This window comes from Cherax quadricarinatus, chromosome 81 (assembly GCF_038502225.1).
Source record: "Cherax quadricarinatus isolate ZL_2023a chromosome 81, ASM3850222v1, whole genome shotgun sequence".
Taxonomy (NCBI): domain Eukaryota; kingdom Metazoa; phylum Arthropoda; class Malacostraca; order Decapoda; family Parastacidae; genus Cherax; species Cherax quadricarinatus.
In genome coordinates this window covers 20,281,580-20,306,898 of record NC_091372.1, presented here as the reverse complement: position 1 = coordinate 20,306,898, position 25,319 = coordinate 20,281,580, and positions in this window count along the sequence as shown.

The following is a 25,319-nucleotide window of genomic DNA, read 5'->3' as shown; positions in this document are numbered from 1 at the left end:
GTTGCTCTCCCAGTTTTCCCCTGTTGGTGTTTGCTTACAGGAACCAAAATTACACTCTTCCGTTATCTATCCCATCTCAGGCTATAATTTATTGAATTCTTCAAATCCTTTTCCTGATGGGACCTTCAGTGAAAGTGCCCTTCTTCTATGCACTGATATTCCATACCATCAGCTATTTGTTCATACTTCACTGCATTACACAGCAGCCCGTATCCACTTGCATAGGTGGTATACACTCTGTTCTTTGTATCTCTCTCCTTCTCCGGCATTATCTATTCCGGATATTGTCTTTCTTGTTTTGTCATTACCGCCACCTCTTCTGTTACTTTGCGATTTTAATGCCCATCATTTCTTCGGGGGGTCTCACTGTGATTCCCGTGGCATTCAGTTAGGTGCTTTTCTTGCTACCCACCCCCTCCATATTTTAAATACAGGTACTCGCACCCATTTTGATCCTCGGACTCATACTCTCTCTTGCATCGATCTCTCAGTCTGCTCTTTCTCCGCCGCATTTGACTTCACCTGGTCTGTTTGTAGTGATACTGCTCCTGTGGGAAGCAGCAGCAGAATAATACTGCACCACCTCTCGGGGCCCTTAACAACAACAGCAGCTTGGTGTGTGTCACTGGCGCCAACACATGGTGTGATTCTCTTCTCTTATATCCATATATTAGTGATGCAGATTACATGGTGAGTTTAAATATATGGCCTGTAGTTATAACTTTTCTCTTGACATATGCAAGACATCACCATCCCTGTAGATGCAGTTATTAGATGTACTAGTCATTATATTTTGTTGTTGTAGAAGTACTATGAAGATTCTATGTTCAATAAAGCCTAGAGATAAGGCCTGTGTTTCTATCACAACAATTTATTGAACATAGAATCCTGGGCTACCTGGTGGTGATCCTGCGCTAGACTACATCACAACATGGAGCGTTTACTGAAACCTGAGAGGCTAGACTGTGACCCCAACCTATCAATGGCTGCTCAGGAATGGAAGCACTGGTTTAAGACTTTCGAAAACTTCTTGGGAGCCCTTCCTAAAACAGTTCTAGATAAACTAAGTCTGCTAATCAATTTTGTGTCACCTAAGATATATGAGGCTATTTCTGAGTGTAATACCTATGAAGATGGTATCAAAACCCTCAAGTCTCAGTATATTAAACCTACAAATGAAATCTTTGCATGCAATCGCCTTGCAACTCGCCACCAGCAGATTGATGAATCCTTAGAGGAATACCTTCTAGCACTGAAAATTTTAGGTAAGGACTGTCACTTCCAAGCAGTGACAGCTGCTCAGTATTGTGAAGAGTCCATCAGGGATGCTTTTATCAGTGGCCTGCAATCACCAATAATAAGGCAACGTTTATTGGAGAATAAAACTCTCGACTTAGCCACTGCCTTTGACAAGGCAAGTGCTCTAGATTCAGCCCAAAAGAATTCTGAAGTATACTGTACCACTCAGCCTTCTCGAGTGGAAAGTGCTGCAATTCCTGACCAAGACTCTTACAATGAAGTTACTGTGGAACCTGCCTCAGTGACAGCAGCAGCAGGTACGGTTTGTTTCTTTTGTGGTTTTTCAAGACATCCACGTCCAAAGTGTCCTGCTCGTGAAGCAATGTGACATAAATGCCACAAGAAAGGTCACTTTGCTAAAGTATGTCGTGCTAATGCATCAACAAGAGCTAGTGCCTCCACACATTCCAGTGATCATGTGACTCTAGCAACAGTGACTTCTGCGGCTGCTCCAAATTCACTGTCAAAGGCAGTTGTGAAAGTATTCACCAAAGGAACAGAAGTAGATGGTCTTATTGATAGTGGCAGCTCAGAGAGTTTCATCAACCTTGACTTAGTTAAACGCCACTTCTTGACTGTACATCACTCATCAGGTACCGTTTCCATGGCATCAACATCTCTCTCTATTCAGACCTTAGGGTTTTGTAAGGTAAATCTCAGAGTTAATGGAAAGGATTATCAAGATATATATTTAGCTGTTCTGCCACAACTGTGCTCTGATGTTATTCTTGGTCAGGACTTTCAGAAGCTGCATGTGAAGGCTTACTCAGCCCTGTAACAACTTCAGTCAGTATTACCAAGGCTGGCTCCTCCTCAGGAAAATTAATGAATAGAAAAAGAAATAATAACAGACAATAATAAACACTTTATTATTTAGAAACGGAAAATGTAAAACAATAAAACATGAATGGGTATCCTAATTGAAAGAAAAATGAAAAATGAAATGAAAAAAATTGCATTTGAACTCAACGCTAATATAGGTATATTGTGGTCGTGGGGTGTCAGGTGTTGGTGACACTGTGTGTTGTTGAAATCGTAGCCGTTGCTGATGTGGGAGGGGTCGCAGGTGTTGGTGACCACCACCGGCTCGTTCTTCACAGAGTGTAGCCGTGAATAATTACTTCAGATGACAGGAAAACAGGTTCGTTACCATTGCTATGATGAGGGGTTATGTCCTGTGTTGGCTTACATAACAGGTAAGTAGGTTAAACATGGGATGTCTCAGGAAGTTAGTCCGCCTCCTTCTATTCTTCTCGTTGGTTGGCAGGTGACCCTCTCTGTCATTCCAAGAGCAGTGTTGGGAGTTGTGAGTCGAGTGATTTACTGTTTGACCGGAGCCCCACACGTCAGCTGTCGGGGGGGGGGAAGAGGGAGGGGAAGGGATAGCGGGAGATAGACTGACCCTACCTTAACAAGCAGCCGGCAATCAAACTATCACTTTCGGGGAGGGGGAAAAAAGGGGTGGGGAGAATAGTGGGAGCTGGACTTACCCTACCTTAACAAGTAGCTGGAAATGAAGCTATTGTTACTATACACTCCCTCGCTACTCCTATCTATTGAACTTTTCCCTCACACTCCCCCATACCAAGACTTATAGTCAAGGAGTATAAGAAGTATATGCGAGGAAAAAGTTCTAACATGTGGAAGCCGCGTAAGGCAACAAATCTTCTACTGACTGTCATGACTTAACCAGTCAGAGAAATAATTGGATGAACCATTGATTTACACAATATGGAACTTGAAAGCCTGGAGTGCCAATAATGTCCACCTCAAGAGGCGACTGTTGTTTCCCTTAAAAGTTTCTAGGTATATCAAAGGTTTGTGGTCCGTTTCTAAAATGAATTCTTTTCCCAGCAAATAAAATTTATGCTTGGAGATACCCCACACAAGAGCCAAACATTCCTTTTCTATGGTGGAGTATCTAGTTTCTGCAGGAGGGAAGTTTTAGATTTAATAAATATGCAGGATTTAGGAGTGTGTGTATTTTGTGCATTAAGCACTTGACACATATTGCAAGAACTATACTTCTTTGTAACCTGAGAATACATGCTTGGCCAAAAATAAGTGAGCTTGAGTTTATGCCACGTCTTACGATGGGCCAAGTGTTTGGTCACTGGCAAATCATGGGCCATTTGAAGAACAGTCTCTCGACATGGTTTAGGAATAACAAGGAGGGAATAATCTATCATTGAAGAATGAGGTTTAAATACCGATTTATGTAAGATACCATTAATATATTCAAACTTATGATATACGTATCTCCCATGGATAACTTTGTTGTTAAAAGCTTGATTATGACAATCCCGAAGTGAAGGGCAATTGCGCTGTATATTGACAAAGTCATCCTTGGACATAAAATCTGGAAAAATAAAAGTACTTATGGTGGGAGAAGAGGAGGTAGGAGAAGCCGGGTTTATGGTCTGAGTCCTAGTCAAGACATTGAGAGTGCCGGAGGCAATGCCCTTACTTTCACCCGACGAGTGGACAGGTGATCCTGCTACCTCACTATCGAGAGCAGTAGTATCTGTTTCCACCCCCAAATGAACAGTACGAGACAATGCAGCTTACGGTGCGGAATTGTTAAGGTGATTATTTAACTTGCAAGGAAGAAGAGCTGGAAAACATAGATCCACGGGTGGTGACGAAAGATCCGCCTCTGAAGGAAGAACGACACCTTTAATGTTACCCACTATTATAGAACAAGTAATTGGAACTAGTACCGCATTAGTCCAACCGGTGAACCATTTAGTTTTCAAGTAAACAACGTATTGTAGGGAAAGTATCTTCACGTCCCAAGTAATCTGAAAGAATAGTGGACACACGAGAGGTTTTAAAGTAAGGGAACAGTTTGTCCGAAATTACGATGCACATACATCCAGTGTCACGTAATATGTCTGAGACTTTTATATCATTAACTGCTCCTGAGCAGAAGGGTGCTTGGTCATTACAGTCTTTAAAACATCTTCCAACTTTTTGGACCTTCTTAGAAGGACAATCTGGACGTTTATGTCCCTTAACACCACACAAATGACAAACAGGAATAAAAGAAGTCACTTTACTTTCCACTAGAGGCTTTGATTTCTTAAGGTCTGATAAACCCTTGCCCTTAGGGTTCAATCCCTTTAGGTCTTTATAGGAATTGTGAGCCTCAGCATACAGGTCAGCATCCTCAGCAACTTCCTCAGCTTTAATCAGGTTACGTTCTCTGATGAATGTTCTTATCTGGTCGGGAAGAGCTGTCAGGAACTGGTCAGCAACAATGAAGTCTCTAAGAGATTCATAACTGTGATCAATTCCTGAGCTCTCTATCCAAAAGTCGAACAAACGAAAGAGTGTTACATGTAACTGCTGAAAGTTTTGGCCATGCTGTAAGGTGGCATACCTGAAATCTTTCCTGTAAGAATTTGTGGTTTTTTGACATGCTTTAAGGATTGCCTTCTTAAGTAGGTTATAATTACATATGATATCCTGCAACAAAGTTGCATAGATATTCAAAGCTGTACCAGAAAATAACATTCCTAACCTGGTAGCCCAGGTGTCAGCAGGCCATTCACAGAGGGTAGCAGTATTTTCAAACCTGATGATGTATGAAGTATTGTCTTCACCCTCTGTGAAGGGAGGTAAATTAGGTGTTGGAATATGTGCACTAGCTGCATGATGTTCAATTACTCCTTCCCCTAATTGTTGTTGTGTAAGAGTTAACTTTTTATTGTCTAATTCAAGGCGAGCTTTTTCGAGCTCACGATCCTTTTCTCACTCTATTAACTCAAGTTCTCTAGCTTTTTCCTCACGTTCTCTAGCTTTTTCCTCAACTTCTCTATCCTTTACTCTTTCCTCAAGTTCTCTTAATTTAACTTGTTCCTCATGTACTTTAGCTTGTTCCTCACGTACTCTAGCTCTTTCTTCACGATCAAGTCTATCATGCTCCTTTTTGTCTTCTCTTTCTCTTTCTGTCTTTCTTGGATTTCTCTCTCAATTCTCTCTCTCTCCTTTTTCTCCTGTCTTTCAAGGTTCTCTTTCTCCTTTTTCTCTTCTCTTTCGATTCTCTCTCTCTCTTTTTCTTCTTCTCTTTCCCTTTCTAATTGTCTTTCTTCTCTCTCAATTCTCTCTCTTTCAAGTCTTTCCTGGATCTTAGCACTAATGAAAGATTCTAAATTTTTTCCTGTTATTCCTAACTTACTTCCAGTGTTCATCCAAAACTGGTATTCCTCCATGCTTGCAAGAATAACTTAAACTATCAGGGGAAATGAAACGGGTGTTAAAGAAAACGGAGGGTTCAATTCCTGCTCCACTCAAACTGTAAATAAACCAGAGGGCTCGATCCCTACTTCAATTGAACAATATATATTAAAACGAAGGGTTCTATGCCGGCTCTGAGCAAACAGTAAGTAGAATGGGGTCACTTGATCATCCAATCTTCTCACAAACAAATCAAGAGTGTCCTAGGACAGTTCCCTTGATAAAATAAAGAGCTCAATGAAACAAATTGTCACTGGAAAATCTCGATTCCCTAGAGTCTAATCCTCCAAAGTGTTTCAAGCTCGAACAAAAAGGTGGCAGAATTAAATATTATATCCTGCCTGACTTGACTTACAATAAATTGAGACTATAACAATCACCAAATCTTTTAAATACCTGTACTGTAGTCCTTCCATAGAGAATGATTACTCATGGCTGGTGATAACCGTCTGTGGTATGGGGCATTGAAGTTCCAATGGTAGATTCGAGATGGAATTGAATCTTGATTCAGTAGAGTTGATCCTGGCAAGGTCGCCACTTGTGAAGGCTTACTCAGCCCTGTAACAACTTCAGTCAGTATTACCAAGGCTGGCTCCTCCTCAGGAAAATTAATGAATAGAAAAAGAAATAATAACAGACAATGATAAACACTTTATTATTTAGAAACGGAAAATGTAAAACAATAAAACGTGAATTGGTATCCTATTTGAAAGAAAAATGAAACATGAAATGAAAAAAAATTACATTTTAACTCAACGCTAATGTAGGTATATCGTGGTAATGGGGTGTCAGGTGTTGGTGACACTGCATGTTGTTGAAATCGTATCCATTGCTGATGGGGGGGGGGGGGTAGCAGGTGTTGGTGACCACCACCGGCTCATTCTTCACAGAGTGTTGCCGTGAATAATTACTTCAGATGACAGGAAAACAAGTTCGTTACCACTGCTATTATGAGGGGTTAGGTCCTGTGTTGGCTTACATAACAGGTAAGTAGGTGAAACATGGGACGTCTGAGGACGTTAGTCCGTCTCCTTCTATTCTTCTCATTGGTTGGCAGGTGACCCTCTCTGTCATTCCAAGAGTAGTGTTGGGAGCTGTGAGTCGACAGATTTACTGTTTGACCGGAGCCCCACACGTCACCTTTGGGGGGGGAAGAGGGAGGGGAAGGGATAGCGGGAGCTAGACTGACCCTACCTTAACAAGCAGCCGGCAATCAAACTATCACTTTCGGGGAGGGGAAAAAAAGGAGGGGGAATAGTATGAGCTGGACTTACTGGATTGACGCATGGCTTACCAATAGAAAGCAGAGAGCTACCATTAATGGAGTGATATCTGAATGGGGATTAGTCACTAGTGGCGTTCCACAAGGATCAGTTTTAGGCCCTCTCTTGTTCATAATTTACATTAATGACCTTGATGAAGGGATTACGAGTGACATGAGTAAGTTTGCTGATGATACAAAGATAGGCAATATAATTCACTATGAGGAGGACGTCAATGAAGTCCAGGACGATTTGGACAAATTAATGTCTTGGTCTGAAAAATGGCAGATGAAGTTCAATGTGGATAAGTGTAAGGTACTTGCCCTTGGTAATGAAAATAACCCTCGAAGCTATAATCTAGGTGAAGTAGAGCTTGATCATACAGAATGTAAAAAAGACTGTTGCCTATGTGTCTTACCTACCAACCTGTCGGTATTGTATACCATTTTGATGTTCATCTTGTCAGACACTGCAACACATGGCCTCTTGGTACAGAAAACACCTTGGACAACCCTTTCAAGTGAGAACTGTTGAATCTGAGAGGGACCTGACCTCTCAGTGGCTACATTCTTACTACTACTACTGCTCTGCACCTCTCCTTCCGACAGTATTTAAGTCTCCGCACTGTCGCTTGATCTTCAGATAGTTCCTGACTATGGAACTGAACTTCTCCAGGCTGAGGGACTGACAACCTCAAATTCTACTACTTCAAGGGTGATGGACTGATTACATCGTCTTCACATCTCTACTGTTCCTGCCTACTTTCTGTATTCGACTGAAGCCTACTGTGTAGGCGAAACGTTTCGGAATAAAGTTGCCTAACTGTTGCTTATGTGTCTTACCAACCAACCTGTCGGTATTGTATACCATTTTGATGTTCATCTTGTCAGACACTGCAACACATGGCCTCTTGGTACAGAAAACACCTTGGACAACCCTTTCAAGTGAGAACTGTTGGATCTGAGAGGGACCTGACCTCTCAGTGGCTACATTCTCACTACTACTACTACTCTGCACCTCTCCTTCCGACAGTATTTAAGTCTCCGCACTGTCGCTTGATCTTCAGATAGTTCCTGACTATAGAATTGAACTTCTCCAGGCTGAGGGACTGACAACCTCAAATTCTACTACTTCAAGGGTGATGGACTGATTACATCGTCTTCACATCTCTACTGTTCCTGCCTACTTTCTGTATTCGACTGAAGCCTACTGTGTAGGCGAAACGTTTCGGAATAAAGTTGCCTAACTGTTGCCTATGTGAATTACCTACCAACCTGTCGGTATTGTATACCATTTTGATGTTCGTCACCACCGCCGACAAAGGAGGTGGAGTCGTCATAATCAACACCAGTGACTACAACACTAAAATGATGGACCTTTTGAATGATCAATCTACATACGAACCTATCAGCACTCAACAGTGGGAGACACTCACCAAAGATGTTATCTTCAAAACCAGACAAATACTCAAACGCACTAGAGAAGGGAAGAAACTTCTGTACTTGTTACCAAGCAACCCTAAACCAGCACACATGTATGGCTTACCCAAGACCCATAAACACAATATTCCTCTCAGACCAATCACGTCAGGAATAGGCAATGCTCCACACAAACTAGCCGGAGTTCTTGCCAAACATCTTTCCTGCCTTCTGGGGACCATCAGCCCCGCTCACCTTGAGCACTCAGGCGACCTTCTCAACCGCATCCGAAACCTCTCCATCCGTAACAAGAAACTAAGCAGTTTGGACGTGACTTCCCTCTTCACAAAAGTACCTACCACAAAAGCCATCGAGGTTCTACGACGTAAAGTCAATCAGGACCTTAATCTTCCTCTACCTCCCGGATATTTTGTTGACTTGATTGAACTCTGTGTTAATTTCAACTGTTTTTCTTTCAATAACAAGCTCTACAAACAAACCTACGGCATGGGAATGGGGTCCCCCATCAGTGCCGTCCTAGCCAACTTATACATGGAACACCTAGAGTCTGAACACTTCGCCAACATCATCCCTTCAAGCGTCACTTGGTTACGTTACGTGGACGATGTCATCGTAATAACTCCAAAACGTTTTGATGTACGGGATCTTCAGGCAAGGCTCAACGCAGTTGAACCTGCGATCCAATTTACACTAGAAGAAGAGTCCAATGACAAGCTACCTTTCTCGACGTCCTCATTCACAAAGTAGACAACAACTTAAGATTTCAAGTTTATCAGAAACCGACCAATAAAAATGATCTCACACACTTCTATTCCAGTCAAGATACCAAGACCAAAAGAAGCATCATTATCGGGTTTTTCCTAAGAGCATACCGAATTTGTAGTCCTGAGTTTCTTGACGAGGAATGTACGTACATTCACCAAACCTTCACTGAGTTACATTTTCCTTCCTTTTTCATCAAAGACTGCAAGAAAAGGGCTCTTCAGATCATCAATTCTCCACGCACCAACACCACTCCCAACAAAGTTATAATTCTTCCTTCCTTTCACAAGCTAACACCAGGGTCGCCATCGCTTCTAGCACTTCAATAAAGGATCTAACCAGAACAAAATCAAAGCACCACGAACAAGTCAATGCAGGAGTTTACATTATACCCTGTGGAGGCTGTGACAAGATTTACGTAGGTGAAACAGCAAGAAACCTCGACACCCGCCTCAATGAACACATTTACGCATGTAGGAACGACAACCTGAACAACGCCTGTGTACAACACCGAAATTCCACCAGTCATCTCATGAAATTCAGGGACGCCCAATTAGTGATCAAAGAAACTAATTTCCGCAGACGCAAGTGCCTAGAATCAGCACTGATCGCTGTTTCGAATACAATTAAACAAAACAACGGCAGCTTCACCATCTCTGAAGTCTTAGCAAGAATCCTCCTGAAAACAGTAAACCCTGCCATCACATAGTCTCTCCTGTTATACTACACAAAGCACATTACAGAGAGTGAACACTGAAACAGGCTGCCTCTATCCAGTCTATATTTGTCCAACCTATTTTTATGTTACCCAAGTAATAGCTTTTATATCCTTTTACTCATGTACGAATTAATTGTTCTACCATACCATATTGCATTACTACTACTACTACTACAACTTTTATCACTACTACTACTACCACTACCACTAGTATCGCACCTCACTCTGAGCCTATATATACCCTCTGTGTCCATGTATTGTTTGTAATGGCTTGATAAAGCTCCTGGAGAGCGAAACGTTGCCACAATAAAATGTCACATTAGTTGCACTTGTGTCCTTTTACTTTACATATTGTCGGTAATTCTACCAACTTTATTACAAGATAGTTATTAAAAAAGGGGATATTAATAAGGTCTTGAGGATATCTCTCCAAGAGAGAACCCACGGTAATGGATTTAAATTAGATAAGTTTAGATTTAGAAAGGACACAGGAAAGTATTGGTTTGGAAATAGGGTAGTTGATTAGTGGAACAGTCTACCTAGTTGGGTAATTGAGGCTAGGACTTTGGGTAGTTTCAAATTTAGGTTGGATAAGTACATGAGTGAGAGGGGTTGGATTTGAGTTGGACTTGCACATCAGAAATTATTTCTTGGGAAGCTTTGAAAATTGGGTTGGGCAAATGTTTCGTTAGTGGGATGAATTGTAAAGGACCTGCCTAGTATGGGCCAACAGGCTTGCTGCAGTGTTCCTCCTTTCTTATGAGAACATAAGAACGAAAGAACACTGCAACAGGCCTACTGGTTCATGCGGGGCACGTCCAAGTCTCCTACCAGCTTAAGCTAATGCACCCAACCTAGTCAGGTCGTATTACGACAATCCATTGACACACTCTCAGTTAACGGAGTTCTCTACCTTATCACAAGATAGGCACATGGCTTCTGCCGAAAAGAAGAGGCCACGATGCTCCATGAACACGACGGAGGACTCAGATTTGGAAATGTGGGGCGAAATTCTAGCGAAGAAGTTGCGAGAGGAAGAGGAAGATCCTGACAGTCCCAACCATGGAGCCAGCGACAATAGAAACAGGTGCGGAAATAAACACCGCACCCCCCGAAAACCAAGAGGGATGGAACACTGTGGACAAGAAGAAGAAGCACCGTCCGTCCAAGGAGCAGGCAAACCAGCTCAACCGACCTGGCAAATTCAAGGTGAAGTCTTATGGGGACCACAGAACCAACTATGGGGTTGTTTCATACCTGGAATCACGACACAACCTGAAGTTCAAGATATGGTTCAACTTGAGGGGAGAACCAATATTGACTCCTCTCAACAAGGAAATGTATACCACCTTGAAGAGAGTCATGGAGACAGATCGCTCAATCACCCTGGAGGAACTGGACTCTCGGCAGAAGATCACCAAGGGTGTAGTGATGCGATACCCGCTGATGATGCCCATCGAGGCAGTAGCAGCTCACCCCAGTGTGGTGTCAGCTCAACGTCTCAAGGCAAAGACGGCAGGCAACGCACCAACCCGACAGGTTCTCATTCAGCATGTAGGACCACTGCCATCCCAGCTGGACCTCGGTTCTTGGGGCAGGTACGATGTCAGGACCTTCACAGCAGAACCAGTTCGCTGTTTCAAGTGTCAGCGTTATGGACACCTGGGTGCACTCTGTCCGAACAGAGTAATCTGCGGTGTCTGCAGCCAGCACCACCCTACCGAGGAATGCATCACCAAGCTGAAAAATGCATCGCCACCCACTCCACAATGCCCGAACTGCAGGCAGAAACACCATGCCTGGAATCCTCGATGCCCCGAGAGGCTCGCCAGAATTCAAGAAGTCTGGAAGACGCCAAAAACTCGGCAACAGGCTACGACGGATCATCAAACGATGGGTGCAGAGAACCCTGCCATACCGCAGATCTCTCAGCAGCTAAACCAAGTCAATGCCCAGGAATTCCCAACCCTAGAAGCCTCAACTAGGCGTCAAGGTCAAGAACCTCCTGCACCCCTACCTCAACGAAGAAACAGAAACAAGAGGAACAGGAGGCGTCAACAGGGTGCATCGGGTCAATGCGATCAGCAGGCTGCACTAAACGAGCCCCCACCAGCCATAGCACGACAACGCAGGCACTCCTTACCCAGCACAGGCGCTTTGCAGACTCAACTGGCACCTCACCAGCAGATCCCGGCTACTCAACCTGGTATACAGCAACAGACCACGGTGCATACAATAAAGAAATCCAACCCTCAGCAGTCCCTACAGACCACAGCAGCATAGATAATATCCACTGTTTCGAACCCATCTCCAAAGCAGGCCCTCACCAGGGAGGATCTCGTAGCACTCATCAAGGTGTTCACGGATCTTATTTGCAACACAATCAACTCCACGGAACAACAGAGCGCATTCCGGCAGATGGTCAGTACTCTCCTGAGTGTGTGCTTTCTGACTGAAGAGGAGACAGTGGATGCCATGAATTTGCAGGTTCTCAGAGCGGGCAGGACTCAGTCTCCAGCTCAGGAAACAACAGCGATGGAATAACCTCGGTACCAAATCACATCCTCAAGGTCCTACAATGGAACATTCAGGGCCTGAGGGGCAAACAGCACCTCTTGCTGGAGGCAGTAATTCGGGATCGGGTTGACATCGTCTTGCTACAAGAAACTCTGACTGTCCCGACTATGTGCCCAAGACTACCCGGTTTTGCTGGGTATTTTCGGCACATGGACCCGGGCATTCACTGCAGAGGCACAGCTGTATTTGTATCCAATACAATACCTCACGAGGTTATAGCCAACCCTGTGGACTGTGGGGAGGATGTCGAGGTACAGGCCATCCTTGTGCACATACCTGGGGCGCCCATTACCATCTATAACATCTACAAGAACCCAAGACACACCCTCGACATTGCAGAGCTCCTCGCACTAGCACGCACTGAGTGTATTATTGTGGGTGGAGATTTCAACGCACATCACCCTATTCTGCACTCTCACTCAGCAACCAATGCTGCTGGCAGACATATAGCAATGCTCCTACACGATATTCCAGAGGTAAAGTTGCTAAACAATGGAGACCCCACACACCTGTTGGGTGGCTGCCTCGACCTTACCTTCGGGTCAAGACAACTCGCAGCAGGAGCCACATGGGAAACTCATCCTCACCTTGTCAGTGACCACTTTGCAGTGATCACCACCTTCAACATCAACAGGCCTCCCACAGTTGTGCTGCCTCCTAGATGGGACGTAAAGAGGGCCAACTGGAAGGTGTTCCAGGATTATCTTCATAACTGGTGGTCCACATACTCTCTATCTGAAGACTGTGATACGGCTGAACAGGAACTAATCACTGTTCTCATCCAGGCAGCAGAGTGCACAATTCCAAAGAAGTCCGCAGGACGCACTCACAAAAGAGACTGGTGGTTCTACAACGACGAGGTGCGGGAGCAGAACCACCGCATCAACTCTTTTAGGAAGCTATACAGGCGTAACCCTACGGCAGAGAACAGGAATACTCTGAGAGCCATTGTGCAGCATGCCCGCAGAATCTCTCTCAGAGTAAAAACTGAGAAATGGCTGGAGTGGTGCTCAACATTCGGGCATCACACCACCTTATCTGAGATATGGGGCAAGCTCAACATAGCAACTGGCAAGAGCAAGCCGAGGCCACCAGCACACCCGAACCCATCCCAGGAAGCAGAGAAACTAGTGGAGCTTTTCACTTCCAGGGGAGCCTCCACTCAGCTCCCACAGGACATCCGGAATATACAGACGGATCTTCTGCCACAGCGCCAGCTAACGATACAAGCTGCATGTGAATCAGAAGATGTGACTGATGTAGACCTCACGGACTTGGAACTCCGACGTGCCATTAAGAACACAGGTGACACTGCCCCGGGCATCGATGGTGTGACGTACTCCATGATTGCACGGGCTGGGCAGAGTGGATGGGAGGCCATACTAGACGTCATTAACAAGTCGTGGAGGGCCAGGACACTCCCAGCAGCTTGGAAGAAAGCTACAATCGTACCAATTCCAAAGCCCAAGGACCCAGGCAGTATGAGACCCATATCGCTGACCAGCTGCTTAGCCAAGACTGCTGAGAGGATGGTGTTAAACCGCCTCCTATGGAAACTTGGACCCTCTCATCATCACATATTTGGCTTCACCAAAGGAGTGGGAACAGCAGAGTGCATAACCACTCTACTAAGCCAGATTGCTGATAGCAACAAAAAACCTAGTATCGTCGTTTACCTCGACCTTGAGAAGGCATTTGAGCTAGCCAGCCCCACAGCAATTCTGGCAATACTAGCTCGGAAGGGAATCAAAGGACGCCTCCTGGCCTGGATAGAGTCCTACCTTAGGGGCAGGCAGGCCTGTGTCAGCTTTCAGGGACACTACTCTTCCTTTAAAACCCTGGAAAACGGTACGCCACAAGGAGGTGTGCTCAGTCCTACCCTGTTTAACATCCTTATGCAGGAACTTGTGAGCCTTCCCTTTCATAGTGGTACACAGCTCCTCAGCTATGCTGATGATCTTGCACTAGTAGTGAATGGGAAAGGCAATTTAGAACGACAGGCTCAGAGAGCTTTGGACCTAATTACGCAGTCTTGCAAGGAACTAGGCCTCAAGATCTCGGCCGAGAAATCTCTTGCAATGATGTTCAAGGGACCAGATCCTATGAATAGATTACGTATTCAGGATATAGAACTTGAGTGGACAGGCTCCTACCTGTACTTGGGAATCTACATTGATAAAAAGCTGACCTTTCAGAAACAGGCCGAGTATGTCAGGTCACGTGCTCTACTCAGACTCAACGCCATGAGAGCCATGACGAGGCACCGTGCAGGGGCAAGCAAAGATGTACTTCGCTTGTACTATATACAAGCTATTCGCTCGCTCATTGACTATGGTGCACCGGCTTTAGCTCATCTCTTCCCGCAGAGCAGGCAAAGGGTGGAGGTCGTACAAAACCAGGCGATAAGAACTATGCTTGGTGCCCCCATCTGGACCAACACAGTATGTCTCAGATCTGAGGCCCGGCTTCCTTCCTTGGCTGACAGAGTAAGATACATAAACGCCTGCAAAGTGGCCACGATTCTGCACCGGCAGCAAGGTACCCCACTAAGGAGACGGATATTAACAACCATGTCACAAGATCCCACACTCTTCACGGACTACTCCTGGATTCGTTCGTTTTGTGCTGCTGGGCGGAAGCTGCTGCCTGTACAGCTGCTCTGTGAGAAAAGTTGTGACCTTCCTGTTGCTGGGTACCATCCACCACCTCCCTGGCGCCCAGATCCAGCCGATGTTTTCATCATACAGCTACCCATCTCTAAGTGTCTCTGCAGTCAAGACACCCTCAGCAATCATGCTGAGACAAGCATGGCACTGGCAGAGGGAGGCACATGTGCAGTGTATTTCACAGATGGTTCTGTCGACCCTGAGAGGAAGAGAGCAGCAGCTGGACTGTACCACAATGATCACACACAAGGCTGGCGACTCCCTGACCACTGCACGATCCTTCAAGCTGAGCTGGTGGCGATTCAGCAGGCATTGTCACATGCCCTACGACATCGACTCCGACCTGTCATACATGTTGATTCCACCTCTGCAATCAATGCCCTCTCCCATCCTCAACCACAGGATAATGTTCACCTCATCACATCGATCCTGAGCATAATGACAGCATTAGAAGTTCAGGGTAATAGATCGACATTGAACTGGATCCCCAGCCATGCTGGCATCCGGGGAAATGAGGCGGCAGATGATGCAGCCAAGGCAGCAACAGACTATCCACATGTTGGGATTACAGTCCCAATCAGCCTACGACAGACCAAACTGGTGGCTGCCAGAGCCACGAAACTTATGGGGGAGGTCTTAGGTGATACCCCATCTCAACAGTGGTACCGAGCAGCGACTCGGGGAGAACCCCCTCCATATGATAGAAGCTGGTCCAGAGCGCAGTGTACCGCCATCCATCGGCTTCGTTTGGGCTTTCCCACAGCCAAGAGGATGGTAGACAAGGCTGAGGAGGAGATGTGCCAGTACTGTCAGCACGTTGTCCAGCGGCCCCTAACACACTATCTTCTAGAGTGCGAAGCTACTGAGACACTCCGCAGGCAACTAGGGGTGATATTCCCTCCCGAAGAGGACCCAGAGATGACTGCGGCCACACTAGTGTACCATGGGGTCAACGAACCAGACAAGCTGTTACCTGTAATAATGACATATCCTCCTCCTCGCTAGTGTCCATAGTTACATATGGTGTCGCTTATGAGATGCACCAGTTGAACTGACCAGAGGGGCGCTTGAGCGGCATGCGTCGCATCATTGTGGAAACCTTTCTCCATCGGGAGCCAGAGACGGGTCATCGCAAGATTGGGACCCGTGCCAGGACTATGGTCTTGGCGAACATTATACATACATACATAATCAGGTCAGTAGGTAAGACACATATGCAACAGTTAGGTATCTTTATTATGAAACGTTTCGCCTACACAGTAGGCTTCTTCAGTCGAGTACAGAAAAGTTGATAGAAGCAGAAGATACTTGAAGACGATGTAATCACTCCATCACCCTTAAAGTTTTGAGGTGGTCAGTCCCTCAGTCTGGAGAAGAACATTGTTCCATAGTATGAAACAATATCATATTGAAACAATATCATCCTGAACACGAGGTTGCAACCTCATCCTACTCAACCTATTCCATATACTTCCCCATGCATACATGGGGAAAATTCCCTCTACAGGCGCTACAACCCTCCCGGATAACAATCTACACAACCTACCTATTTTGACCTTTGCTAGCTCTCGATCCCACGCCATAGCCCTCAAAACAGTTTCACACTCATGCAACTCAACTCTTGTATACATCCGTTGCAATCTGTTATGGATCCTGGCCAAACCCCCCCACCCACACTTTCCCTCATCACCTCCCTTTTAATGAAGACACATTTAACCCTCCGCCTTAAGTCCAGCAATCCCAGCCCCCCCCCCTTACTTACAGGTAACATTACCTCGTCCCTTTTAATCCAATCACAGCTCGAACCCCACAAGAATTTAAAAACCTTCCTAAGTATGTTAGTTATTGCTGGCCCAGTTAATGGGAACACGGCTGCCACGTGCCATACTTTGCTATACAGTAGGATATTAATAACAATGGCATGCTGCACAAGGGTCAAATGATAAGGTCGCAATGCACCCAAGCGTCCCTGAATCCTTTCTACCATCCTAATCGAGTTTTCCATGCATGCCACAGTTAGATCGTCTGCATAAATAAGACCACAAATTTTTAACGAATTCACCTGCCTCCTCACAACTGCACTACCCCAATCAACCCTACCTGCCCAAGCTCCTAACCCCATAACCATGGATTTATCTGAATTTACCCTCATACCAGTTGCCCCTGCGAACATTTGTACTACCCTATCTAATGTGCCCATTATCATCCCCTCCCTGATCAGAACAGTTGTATCATCCACATACCCAATTAAAACTGGCCAAACCCTCGCAACCTCACACCCTGGTCCACCAATCTATAAAAGGGGTCCTGTATGCACGCAAACAATAATTGTGACATAGGACACCCCTGCCTAAGTCCCCTACCCATTACAATCTTCCCACCCAATCGACCATTAATCTGTACCCTCGCAATTGCACCTCCATACAACTCCTCAACCCAACCCACTATTTCTTCCCCAAACCCCTGATCCCTGATGATGGCTTTCAATGCTTTCCGATCCACTCTATCGTATGCCCCTTGCCAATCGAGCGCCACCAAATCTCCCCCCTCCCCCCCACTTTTGCCTCCACGAAATCCCTAAATAACCCATGCCCCTCCACCATAGACCTCCCTGGCAAACCAAACTGAGTTTTTGATACTACCCGCCCCACCACACACTTGACCCGATTTCCCAAAATCTTTGCAAACAATTTGTAATCTGCGCATAACAACGAGATCGTCCGGTAATCCTGAAGCGTATGCTGCCCCTTACCCTTCGGTACCAATACAACGACAGCCGTTGCCTGCTTCTCACCCAGCTTACCTCTCTCCTTCATGCAATTAAATAACCTAACCAAAAAATGCCTCATTAATTCCCAATGCTGCTGATAAAACTCTGCCGGGAGTCCATCAATTCCTGGTGCTTTGCCCATTCGCATTCCACTTAAAGCCCTCCATATTTTCCCCTCAGTTATTTCCCCACCCAGTGCTTCCCTATCACTGTTACGCAACTGACATACCACACTCCCACACACCTGTTCTAAAACCCCATCCTCTACCCCTTCTCGTTGCCAGTACTTCTCATACCACTTATCAGGAAACGCCCCCATTCCTTCCATAGCTTGTATGACCTGACCCTCCCTGTACCCTCCTATCGACTCATGAACCTCCAACCATGGAATAGTCATTGCATGCTGTCTTTGTTTCTGCCTACGCAATATGCACGATGAAGGTCTATTTCCCCATAGCACCTCTTCCACCCCCGCCTGTACCCACACCGCTTGGAACCTCTCATCCTGTACCTCACGCAGCCTACCTTTAATTGCCATAATATCATCCATTGGATAAGTGCCCGCCACAGCCCCCCTCGCATAACAACCCCATAACCTATCCTCCAAATAGTTGGCAAGCACATATTATAAAGAATTGATATGTTTCCCTTCCCTTACGTAATATTGCTTAATCCGTTCTTTAGCCACACCATCCCACCACATCACCACATCCTCCACCCCATTTACCTCTGCATGTAACCCCTCCCACAGCGTTGCAAATCCCTCTTTCCCCTCCTCATCCCCTAACACACTTGTATTTAACTTCCAATATCCCCTCGATATACCTGCTAGAGACTCCCACCCCACCTCTGCTACTACCGCCCGATGATCCGAATAAGCTACTTCTATTGTACGGAAAAATGTCAACCAAACCCCTTGAGATATATACAGCCTATCCAACCTAGCCGCATAACCCCTTCATACAAAAGTGTGCTCTACCTCCCACGCCCCTCCTCCAACCGCATCCCGCAACTGAATATCCCTCAAAAGATCTCGCAAGGCCGCCGACACGTGCCCCGCCCCTTTTGGTTCTATGTCAGCCCTCCTAATAACTCAGTTCCAGACCCCACCAACGATGGCCACTGCAGGTAAACCACGTAAGAAGAAAACTAGTTCTTCACATACAAAATCCCTTTTTACTCTCACATCATTTTCTGCTGGTGTATACACACTTACAAAGGATACCCTCTGCCCCATCCACCACCCATCCACGCGCAATACTCTCCCCCCTCCCCCCTCACTTCTTAGCAACACAAACGGGCTCACCTCCCTGATCAATATACCCACACCACCTTTCAGACGTGCAGATGGCAGAGTCATGACCTGAAACCCCTCCACCTCGAGCTCTCTTCCCTCCTTGAAATTGTGTTCTTGCAGGAACACTACATCCACCCTATATTTACACAGAAACATTCGAAACCATTCCCTCTTCACACTATTACACAGTCCATTTACGTTCACAGTCATACACCTAAGGCCTCTTTATAGTTTCCAACCCTTCCTCCTCTCTTCATTCATCCCAGGGCCTCCTGCCCCAGAGCCAGCACAAGGCTTCACACCATCAACCACCCCCCCTTTTTTGCGATGCCTCTTATCTTGACTACCTCGACAGTGCTCTTCCTTCCTCCCAGACCTCTGTGCCGGCGTCAGGACATCATCTGAGTCTGACGCTGCCGCTCTCTTCCTCGTGATGCCCTCCACATCCATGTTATCTTCTGAGGTTCCCTCACGATGTACCTCAACCTCCACCACGCCTCGTTCCACAACACACGGCGACAACTCACGCTTACTAGTTGGCCCTTCAACCCTGCTTTGGTTTTTATCATTACATTCTTCTACAGGCAACGCCGTGCCTCTCACCAGCTCAGGAACAACATCCTCTGCAGGTGGCGTCAATGTCCTCAACACTTCCTGAAGCTCTTCCTCGAGAGTCTGCACCTCCTCCTGCACTTGCACTTCTGTACTTTTTCCTTGCCTAGTAACAGATCCTTTTATGTCACAGCTTACCTCACACACGCCAGTCTCTTCTTTGGAATCCTCCACATCTTCACTCCACAAGCGCCCAAGCCCTTGCTTTCGCGTGGGGCTCTCAGCAACAGCTACCACGCTGGTAACTGGTGCTTCACCAGTTTGTGCAGGCGCCCTCCTCAGCTTCACACACCCTGCCGCCATACGGTCGTACGCCCCACATATTCTGCACGTACGTCTCTGTCCGGCGTACGATACCATAACTTGCGTCCTGAAGTCCTCCAACACGACCTAAGACGGTATGGGATGTCTCAGAGTCATCTTCAGGAAAAAGATTCCCTCCAGACTGCCCATGTAAGCACCAGCCGTCCACTTGCCCTGTTGTGCCAGATGTACGGTCCCATATGCCTCAAAAACACTCCTGATGTCAGTCTCATCTGCCTCAAATGGGACATTACGAATCTTAACCCACGTAAAGTGGCGAGATACGTCGATCAAACGCACCTTCACAGCTGGAGTAGCGTCAAGACTCACATCTTGGAATCTCGTCACCAAAGACTCGTACACGGACGTGGAATTCAGTTTGACGAAGATTCTGTAAGCCCCATTCAGGCCAACACCATACACCTCATCGTCCTGGATACCATAGGTCTCCCTAATGATTGTTGGGAGTAATACCTGCGCTGAAGAGGGTGAAATCGCCCCACGAAGCAGCTCAATACCGATGGTATTTACGCACCTCCTCACACTCAGCGCCATGTAGATACAAGGTAGCTCGCCTGAAAACAGCAGAGGGGTGCAGAGCACAACTGCACCCTACCGTGGTCAGGCAGCGAACGTGTAGGCCACTAGTAGGTCATGCCGCAGCTTTATACATCATTAGTAAGGCCTGTAATAAAGTTGGTAGAATTTCCGACAATATGTAAAGTTCTGGCAAACAATGAATCCCTTGTTAATAATTTAGAAGTTTCAGAGGAACTGGGTGCTAGCGACCACAAATCAATTACATTTAGCATTGAATGGAAGTACGATAGTAGGGATAACTCAGTAACAGTCCCAGATTTTCGCTTAGCAGATTACGATGGGCTTAGAGAACACTTGTCATCTGTTGACTGGGGTAATGAAGAGAGCTATCAATATGACAGTTTTCTGAACACTATACATGAGGCTCAAAGAACGTTTATCCCGTATAAAGAAATTAGATCAAATAGAAATGACCCAAAATGGATGAATAATAGGCTGAAATATCTACTAGGCATAAGAAAGAAATTTATAGGCGTATCAAAAGAGGCGAGGGTCATCTTATGAATCAGTATATTGACATTAAGAGGGACATTAAAAAGGGGATAAGAAAAGCTAAAAGGGACTATGAAATTAAAGTTGCTAGGGATTCTAAAACTAACCCAAAAAGTTTTTTCCAGGTATTTAGAACAAAAGCCAGAGATGAGATAGGTCCCCTTAAAAATAACTATGGGCATCTTACTGACAAAGAGAATGAAATGTGCTCGATTTTAAATAATTATTTTCCCTCGGTTTTTATACAGGAAGACACTAACAATATTCCGGTAATTAATTTTTATAGTGGGCCAGAAGAAGATAAATTACGTAACATCACAGTCACTAGTGAAATGGTTGTGAAGCAGATAGACGGAGGCCTGGTCACAGACCGGGCCGCGGGGGCGTTGACCCCCGGAACTCTCTCCAGGTAAACTCCAGGTAAACTGAAGCAAAATAAGTCACCGGGTCCTGATGAGGTTTTTTCAAGAGTTCTAAAGGAATGCAAAATGGAACTCTGTGAACCATTAACTAATATTTTTAATTTATCTCTTCAAACAGGTGTAGTGTCTGATATGTGGAAGATGGCAAATGTAATTCCTATTTTTAAAAAAGGGGACAAGTCGTTACCGTCAAATTACCGCCCAATAAGCCTGACCTCAATTGTAGGCAAATTACTAGAGTCAATTATAGCTGAGATTATAAGAAGTCATCTCGATAAGCATAGCTTGATTAATGATACTCAGCATGGATTCACAAGAGGCCGGTCTTGTCTAACTAATTTATTAACTTTCTTCAGTAAAGCTTTTGAGGCTGTTGACCACGATAAAGAATTTGATATTATTTACTTAGATTTTAGTAAGGCATTTGATAGAGTTCCGCACCAAAGACTGTTGAAGAAAGTAGCAGCTCATGGCATTGGGGGAAGCATGCTCTCTTGGATCGAATCATGGCTCACAGACAGGAAGCAGAGAGCGTCCATAAATGGGGTTAAATCCGAGTGGGGATCAGTAACAAGTGGCGTTCCACAGGGATCAGTTTTGGGCCCGTTGTTGTTTATAATATACATCAATGATCTTGATGAAGGAATTACTAGTGATATGAGCAAATTCGCCGATGACACGAAGATAGGTAGGATAATTGATTCAAACGTAGATGTTAGGGAACTTCAGGAGGATTTAGACAAACTCTACTCTTCGTCAGAAAAGTGGCAGATGCAGTTCAATGTAGATAAATGCAAGGTTCTGAAGCTCGGGAGTGTCCATAACCCTAGCACTTATAAGTTAAATAATGTAGAACTTAGCCATACAGATTGCGAAAAGGACTTGGGGGTTATGGTGAGCAGCAACCTTAAACAAAGACAGCAATGCCTAAATGTACGTAATAAGGCAAATAGATTACTGGGATTTATATCAAGAAGTGTAAGCAACAGAAGTCCAGAGGTCATACTCAGCTTTATACGACATTAATAAGGCCTCACCTAGATTATGCAGCTCAATTCTGGTCTCCATATTACAGAATGGACATAAATTAGTCAGAAAACATTCAGCGTAGGATGACTAAATTAATACATACCATTAGAAATCTTCCTTATGAAGAAAGATTGAAGACTCTTAAGTTACATTCACTTGTTAGACGAAGAATGAGGGGAGACCTGATCGAAGTGTATAAGTGGAAGATAGGTATTAATAAAAAGGATATTAACAAGGTCTTGAGGATATCTCTCCAAGAGAGAACTCGCAGAAATGGATTTAAATTGGATAAGTTTATATTTAGAAAGGACATAGGAAAGTATTGGTTTGGAAATAGGGTAGTTGATGAGTAGAACAGTCTACCTAGTTGGGTTATTGAGGCTAGGACTTTGGGTAGTTTCAAATTTAGGTTGGATAAGTACATGAGTGGGAGGGGTTGGATTTGAGTGGGACTTTCACATCAGAGCTTATTTCTTGGGTGGCATTGAAAATTGGGTAGGGCAAATGTTTTGTTAGTGGGATGAATTGTAAAGGACCTACCTAGTATGGACCAACAGGCCTCCTGCAGTGTTCCTCCTTTTTTATGTTCTTATGTTCTAAAAGGACACAAGTGCAACTAATGTGACATTTTATTGTGGCAACGTTTCGCTCTCCAGGAGCTTTATCAAGCCATTACAAACAATACATTGTTGTTGTTAAAGATTCGCCGGTATTCTCCCGGCCCGGGCCCTTCCAAGTGGTGGCCCGGCACTGGCTCCCTGTCTAGGGAGTGTCTGAGACCTAAGTACTTCTCCCATGGGAGGAGGCACAAGTACATGTCCCCAGAATCAAGATTCCATGATGTTGCAGTGTCTGACAAGTTGTGTAAGAATGGTATATAATACCGACAAGATGAAATTAAGACACATGTGCAACATCTGGGTATCTTTATTGTAGACGTTTCTGGGGACATGTACATAACCTTCACGGCTACGACAACTACTACTACAACTATCCCAACTCTTTGGGAAGGACCTACTTCCACTGGGGAATCCCGCCTACCAGTGACTATGCCCTCGTCCTGCTACACCTGACGTTACTATATAAGCGCCAGGCTCCTTTCTTCTGCTTCAGAATCTCCACGACTATGGTGCTCTTCGTACCTACTCCTAGGTTGAGAGACTGATTAAATCATCTTCTGTACATAGTTCTACTGTCTTCAAGTTATGTCCTAGAATTTGTATTGATAAAGCCACTGGATGGCGAAACGTCTACAATAAAGATACCCAGATGTTGCACATGTGTCTTAACTTCAGGGAGGGCACTGCAATGGATCAGAGAATACTTGACAGGGAGGCAACAACGAGTCATGGTACGTGAAGAGATATCACAGTGGGCGCCTTTGACGAGCGGGGTCCCACAGGGGTCAGTTCTAGGACCAGTGCTATTTTTGATATATGCGAACGACATGATGGAAGGAATAGACTCTGAAGTGTCCCTATTCGCAGATGATGTGAAGTTGATGAGAAGAATTAAATCGGATGAGGATGAGGCAGGACTGCAAAGAGACTTGGAAACGCTTGACATGTGGTCCAGAAACTGGCTTCTCGAATTCAACCCTGCCAAATGCAAAGTCATGAAGATTGGGGAGAGGAAAAGAAGGCCGCAGACAGAGTATAGGCTAGGTGGACAAAGACTAAAGACCTCACTCAGGGAGAAAGACCTTGGGGTGACCATAACACCGAGCACGTCACCCGAGGCACACATCAACCAAATAACTGCTGCTGCATACGGGTGCCTGGCAAAACTGAGAATAGCGTTCCGATACCTTAATAAGGAATCGTTCAAGACACTGTACACTGTGTATGTTAGGCCCATACTGGATTATGCAGCACCAGTCTGGAACCCACACCTGGTCAAGCACGTCAAGAAGTTAGAGAGAGTACAAAGGTTTGCAACAAGGCTAGTCCCAGAGCTCAGGGGAATGTCGTACGAGGAAAGGTTGAGTGAAATCGGACTGACGACACTGGAGGACAGAAGAGTCAGGGGAGACATGATAGCGACATACAAGATACTGCGGGGATTAGACAAGGTGGACAGAGATAGAATGTTCCAGAGAGGGGACACAGAAACAAGGGGTCACAACTGGAAGATGAAGACTCAGACGAGTCACAGGGACGTTAGGAAGTATTTCTTCAGTCATAGAGTCGTCAGGAAATGGAATAGCCTAGCAAGTGAAGTAGTGGAGGCAGGAACCATACATAGTTTTAAGAAGAGGTATGACAAAGCTCAAGAAGCAGAGAGGGAGAGGACCTAGTAGCGATCAGTGAAGAGGAGTCTCGACTCCTACAATCACAATTAGGTGAGTACACACACTCACACACACACACACACACACACACACACACACACACACACACACACACAGACCTGGACAGGCTACAAGCCTGGTCCAGCAACTGGCTCCTTGAGTTTAACACTGCCAAATGCAAAGTCATGAAGATTGGGGAAGGGCAAAGAAGACCGCAGACACAATATAGTTTAGATGGCCAAAGACTGCAAACCTCACTCAAGGAAAAAGATCTGGGGGTGAGTATAACACCGAGCATATCTCTTGAGGCGAACATCAATCAGATAACTGCTGCAGCATACGGGCGCATGGCAAACCTATGGATAGCGTTCCGATACCTCAGTAAGGTTTCGTTCAAGACTCTGTATACCATTTACGTCAGGCCCATACTGGAGTATACAGCACCAGTTTGGAATCCACACCTAGTCAAGCACGTCAAGAAATTAGAGAAAGTGCAAAGGTTTGCAACAAGGCTAGTCCCAGAGCTACGGGGATTGTCCTAC